This window comes from Amblyomma maculatum, unplaced genomic scaffold (genome assembly GCF_055883805.1).
Source record: "Amblyomma maculatum isolate TAMU_Amacu unplaced genomic scaffold, ASM5588380v1 scaffold_13, whole genome shotgun sequence".
Classification (NCBI taxonomy): domain Eukaryota; kingdom Metazoa; phylum Arthropoda; class Arachnida; order Ixodida; family Ixodidae; genus Amblyomma; species Amblyomma maculatum.
Window position 1 is genome coordinate 32,351,990 of NW_028146738.1, and position 6,533 is coordinate 32,358,522.

The following is a 6,533-nucleotide window of genomic DNA, read 5'->3' on the forward strand; positions in this document are numbered from 1 at the left end:
ACTCTGAAAAGTTTTGTTAAGCAAAAGCTGTAAAGAACTGTATTAACACGATAAGTACAAACCATCTTCTCTTGGTCACGTGTCAGTGTATGTTGTGCCTCGAGGCTCCTGTATTGTGCTCTTTCTGTGATGGGTTCCTTGCGACATAGGCAAGTGGCTTTGCCTTATGAGTGACCTTAAAGCAACCCGCACTTCCTTTAGTTTTGCACTTGTACAATCAAGCACAAGAGACGAATTATAGGGTCATTCAGCACTACACATCTTGCATCTACAGTACACCTAATGTGGAAAGCCTGGGAGTGTTGCCAGCAATCTCTCTGTTATGCTTTTCTCACTCCGAATTTTTTTTTATACTGTCCTCAACAGTTGAAAACGCAGCTGAGTTGATGCAGATAATTTTCGGATAATGATTGGGTTTGTCCGCACATTCACGAAGCATGCTTGTGTAGAAATACAGAAAAATACTGAGTTCTCACTATACACTAGCTATCTTAAACGCAGTGGCGAACTGATTGTAATCTTCATTTATCGGAATTTGTTTTTGGCAGAATCACAAAGTGGCGGAAATATGTGTAGGTGGTTTCTTCACATTCACATTCAAGAGACTAACAGACCAAAATGTGTCATAAATTATGATGGAAATGGCAAGTTCTTGCCTTGCAATTGAGGACAGCAGTACAGGAAGCAAAAGGATTTATTTATCTCTGAAAATCTTATCAAATGAGCTAGAGTGTTACATTGCTGTGAAACCTTGCCGTTACCGGTGCATCCCACCATATGGCCACATCTCGGTGAAGTACTATTAGAGTGCACATGATTTTTTCTTTTTCTTTCACGAGTGTTCATGTTCCATTTTAGTTTATGCACTCTCTGGCCAGAACTCTGCTGATTATAAATGCTCCCTTCACTTCGCCAGTGAAGTGCGTCTAGCTTCTGTCACTCAGTGGAACCACAATGTTTTGCATTTATTGGCTGCAATGGCGACCACGGTCATTTAATGCTTGCATAGACTTAGGCGTTTGTCAAAGTGCCATAACGGCTGGGTGCGGGAACTCATATATATATTATTCTCTTCTGTAAAAAAAAATGAATGTCTGGCAGCAGAGCTTTTTTTTTATATTAGCTTTCAATACATCCTTTTTGCCCACCTGTGATTGACATTTTGCTCATTTATCATGGTTTCCAGCTTCTTCATACAAACAAAAGGCATCAGTAACATCAACTGATGAAAATATTCTTGGTAAAAACTTTTCTACAGCATTTCTAACAAAAATTTCATGGAATGATTACCTTAGAAGTATGTTTTTCATTGTGCCGAAAAGATTAGGTGTTTAAACTTTTGTAAGGTGTGAGAAATGTACTCATTTTGCAAAGCTATTGTTGTTGCACATTGCAGCCATAAAAAGTTTGCAATCTGCAGTTCTCGTAGGACGTAAATTCACTGAGGTGTAAACAAAAAAAATTAGAGATATAATTAGCTGAGGAGGAAAAACTCGAAAGCCCATCATATTCTCCACTGTAGCCATAGAAAAAAGTCTAGCTCTTCCGCACGATGACACAGCTAGGCAGCTCCGAATGGCTTTATTAACCACTGGCTGTTTGTGTCACAGGAACACTTTTGTTCCTAATACAGTGTGCATTAAAAAACGTTTTGCTTTTTGTCCTGTAACTCATTACATGATGGAACTGAAAGAATTTACATTTAAAATAACGCTTAGAAATGAGCTCAGTCCTACTTCACACATTTTGATTCAGTTTTCACTGGTGGCAGCACGCTAACTGTGACTGGTGCATCTGTTGACTAAACTATCAGTGAACAGCAGTTGATGATTTTTTTATTCTAGGAAGCAGCTAGAAGTTCAATGGCACAAGGTTGGTACTGTGGGGGGCACAAGGTAAACCAGCAACTTTTGATGTACAGACTGATGTACAGACGTCAGCAAGTCTGCCCGGAGTGCTCGAACACCAACCTGTCGCACAAAGAAAATGAAATTTTTGAGCAGGGGCCCAATTCTAGGAACAATGATGGCGCTATACTGAAGGTGCATAGGCATACTACTTGCACTGACAGCTACACTTTACCACTAATAGAGCAGCCCAGACAAAATTTCACTTTGTTCGCTCCGCAGCACACCTCTCCAGAATTGTAGACGTGCCGACGACTGCACTAGTGGTGAAAGTGTGTTGCTATTGCTAGGGGGAAGGACTATACAACCAAGGCACAGCAAAAGCCAAATATTATAGTGATTGTGTTCAGCCATTTCGCTGCTAATATGTTATTATTATGCTATTATGAATCAAATCATATAAGAATACCCAAGTACAGATGCAGATCTGCTAAGCGAACTCCGAAGCAGATATCTCAATACCGGTAGCAACCCCAATGCTACCTATGAGTACAAAGGGGTTCCTAATGAAGACTTCGACAGAGAGATTGCGGAAGCGGAAATTTGGGCCGCAATTTGCCATTTACATACTACCTCTCAGCAATTAACGACTTAATGAATGAATATTGGAACAAAGGTGAACTTTCGCAGATGTGGAAACACGTGAAGGTTGTCTTTATTCCTAAACACAAAAAGAAACTAAGCATAGAGAACTTAAGGCCCATCTCTCTTACGTCGTGCTTAGGTAAACTTATGGAACATGTTATTCTAAATAGGCTTTAGAACTACGCTGAAGAGAATGACCTTCTGCCCAGCTCAATGATTGGCTTCAAAACTCAACTCTCTACTCGGGACGTAATGCTTCAGTTGCATGCAGAAGTGATAGATCCCCCTAACAAAACCGGAACCAAAGCGATTTTTGCCTTGGATCTGGAAAAAGCCTTCGACAATGTCTCTCATGAAGCCATTCTCCAAACCCTCGCCAACATAAACGCAGGGAACAAAACCTTTAATTACATTCCTTCCTTTCTCTCGGGAAGGACTGCGGGCAGAGCTAAGTATCGCAGGACTTGCATCGGACAAAATAGCAATAGGAGACAGAGGAACCCCGCAAGGATCAGTCCTCTCTCCCTTCTTGTTCAACCTAGCAATGATAGGTCTGCCTCCCAAACTTGAAGAAATCCAAGATCTTCAACACTCCCTATATGCTGACGATGTCACCTTGTGGGTAGCAAAAGGTTTGGACGCTCACATAGAGGAAACGCTTCAAGAAGCAGTGAATGTAGTCCAGTCATACACTAACCAGATTGGGCTGAAATGCTCACAACATAAGTCTGAACTACTAGCAGTGAGAAGGAAAATGCAAGACAAAGTAGAGATAAAAGTCTGCCTGCACGGACTACCCATACCCACAGTCGATACTATTAGAGTGCTCGGGCTCTACATCCAGAGCAATAGGAAGAGCAATGTTACTATCAACAGGCTGGAAATTACTGTGCGATAAATCACTAGACTGATACACAGAGTAACGGCAAGAAAGAGGCTGACATTTGTCGTCTTATCCATGCCTTTGTACTAAGTCGATTCACATACTCTGTCCCTTATCTCCGCCTCATTCAATCTGACAAGGAGAAATTAGACACTCGTTAGAAGCACCTACAAGGCTGGGCTAGGTCTACCCAGAAACACTGCAACCGAAAAACTTCTCTCACTTGGGATACACAACAATGTAGAGGAGCTGATTGCAGCTACAAAGACTAACAAACTCTAAAGCAGGCAGACAAATTCTCAACCGCATGAGAATTAATGCCGAACCACTAGCCACCCACTAGGACCACTACCAAGAGGAGCTGGCGACAAAATTATCTCCAAACCTGTGCCCAAAAACATGCATCCCTCCTTCCATGAAGGCAAGAGGAAAGCTAGAGCTAGGGCCCTAAACAGAAAATACCGAAATCACGATGGGGTGGTGTATACCGACGCCTTGGATTACTATATGGCTGACGGTGCCATTGCTATCTTTGTAATTAAGCAGTACAGTAAGTAAATGCGTATCAGCTGCTTCGGTCAAAGTCTGCTACTCGGACCAGGAGGAAGAAGCCGCAATCGCTTTAGCCATCGCTACAGCAGATGCGGACATAATTGTCACTGATTCAAAAACTGCCATACGTAACTTCTCGCGTAGCAGAATATCAAATACTGCCAGAAACAACCTCGCGGATATCAGACTCGACAGAGAGATAGAACTCGTATGGACACCTGCCCACTCAGGGTACCGAGGCAATGAGGCTGCTTGTCGGCCGAGCGGTGAGACCTAATGCCGAGGAACTTGAAATGGAAGAATTGCTCACATACAGCGACCTACAGCGACATACCCCTGCCAGCATTTTAGTTCATCGGGACAGTTTGCCCATATGATAACAGTAGCAACTAGTGCAGCTCCCTCATGACTGCATGGGCAGCAAGGTTAAAACATGCCAAAGTTAATACTTTTCTTGCTTCGTGCACACTGACTACAAATGAATTACTTCTCCTCTATGTGAAAACAGTAATAGACTTTGTTTCATGCATTTTGCCTCGCTTTAATAGACTTTGTTTCATGCATTTTGCCTCGCTTAACTGATCAGTATTAGACACATACCTTCACCAGACATTGCACTTCGGGCTGGTAGCAGAAATAAATGGATTAATATATTGTACCAATAAATTATTACTAAACATTTATCACTTTGTTCGCAAGAAAAAAAAAACATTTTTGCAAATGTGTGTAACATGCAAGGCTGATTTTGTTAATGCCCACATCACATTGACACAGATAAAGTAACATAGTGTGTACCAGTGAAAAAAGTGATTTCTAGTCTGTGTTTGTGCTAGGCTTTGTTTCTGCTGCTGTCTGCAATCAACAGACTACATTTCTAAGGATTGCATTTGCAAAAGAAAATAGTACTCATATTAAGACATGCTAGGCCGAGGACCTGGGTTCAGTTCCAGCCATAGTGGTCGTTACATATCAATGAAGGTGAAATGCAAGACACACTTGCAATGTCAGTGCACACGAAGAACCTCAAATCAATGGCATTAATGCAGAGCTGTCCACTATGACGTCTCTTATAGGCAGTTTTTCTATATCACTTATGGAAGTTAAACACCATATCCCACACCGAAGGAGGAACAACACTTTCTTTACTGACCAAATAAGTGAAAAAGAAACGAAACTTGCGATTGCCCTGGCCTTTAACCCTGATGTTGAAGGAAAGAAAGTGTATTCAGAGGCAGCAGCTGGTGGTGGCAATTTCCACCTGAGCATGGATATTCAATGAATGCTTGTTTTAATCTGAAAGTAAATCTCTAGAAGGAAAATTGTTGAAGGGCGACATCTGCAGGTTTTGTTGATGCTATATTGCCATTTATGACACTGTGAGCACCCTTTCACTCTTATCTACTACCCTGCGAAACTAAGAAGCAAACAAGATAGCTTTGAACAGTGCCACATTGCTGCAATACCTAAGCAACAGCTGCACGAGCTGTTTAAAGCCACTTGCAAAATACACAAATCATTTTCACTACATGCACGGCGGAAGGTGTTTGCACGCAGTAGAGGCACTCAGAAAAGTAATGTATCAGCTTTTGGGGTTGAAGCACAGCTACGGACGGAAGGCTTTACCGGACGGTTTAGGTGGGGTTCTCACCGAAATACAAAGCGTGCGATAGCATTTCGGAGCCGATTTGCATGTTAACGATATGTAACACAAACCTGCACTGAGAGCCACGACGGGTTTCATGACGCGGCCGTGCACCAGCGATCGAAAACGTGCACAAATAAAAGGCATTTAATTGATTCGTGGCAAGACTAGCCACTAGAGCACTAGCCTCATGCAGTCTTTGGGGTAGTCTCGCGGCACATCACGCACGCACATCCAACGGCTTGCAGCAACGTTACTAGAACAAACTCTAGCAGTCAGCACAAGGGATCTTGCGGAAATACAAGGCTTGCGTTCCCTCATAAAATAGATCGCATTTCGGGGCCGATTTGCATGTAAGCGGTATGTAACAAACCTGCGTCTGAGCCACGAAGGGCTTCGTGGAGCGGCCGAGCGCCAGCGATTGAATCAATGCACAAATCGCATTTAGTTCATCCGGGGCAAGACAAGACGACTAGCCTCATGCGGTCTTTGGAGAAGACTCGCGGCACAAGTATAGCACAAGAGCGCGCACACACATCCACGCGACAACGCGCATCGCACGCTGCCACAACAACACGAGCGCCGAGGCCCATGCTGCCCATGCCTAGAGTCGCTAGCGTGGAATGGGGGTGCCGGCCGCAGCTCGTAACAGCCAGCCGAAGGCCTCTTCTCCCTCTCCATCTTCGTTTTCCCCCTCGCGCCGCATCCGTTTGTTGGGATCGGATATACGCGGAGGGCGTAGGCCTGTCACCAGCCCATGGCTTGCAGCGTCACGGCTGGCACGGTTAGAATCGGTGTGGTCCATGATTTCTATTGTGAAAAACTGCGCCGAAATAAACACACCACAAGACAGAGGACGGGACAAAGGCGCAGTTTTTCACAATAGAAATATGAACCAACTAGCCCAAGAAACGGTATTAATGCAGTATCTTTCTTCTACAGTGGGTCCTTTCTTTTGTGTTCC

At 43.6% G+C, this 6,533-nt stretch overlaps 1 long non-coding RNA gene across 1 annotated transcript; it reads right to left on the reverse strand.

The window, feature by feature from the left end:
* Positions 1 to 676: 676 nt before the first annotated feature.
* LOC146172519 (uncharacterized) lies at positions 677 to 6,172 on the reverse strand. The gene is made up of 2 exons (XR_014702604.1): positions 5,943 to 6,172; positions 677 to 1,970 (listed from the first exon to the last, which is right to left on the reverse strand). It is a non-coding gene; the product is annotated as an uncharacterized LOC146172519 (long non-coding RNA).
* Between the last annotated feature and the right edge of the window lie 361 nt (positions 6,173 to 6,533).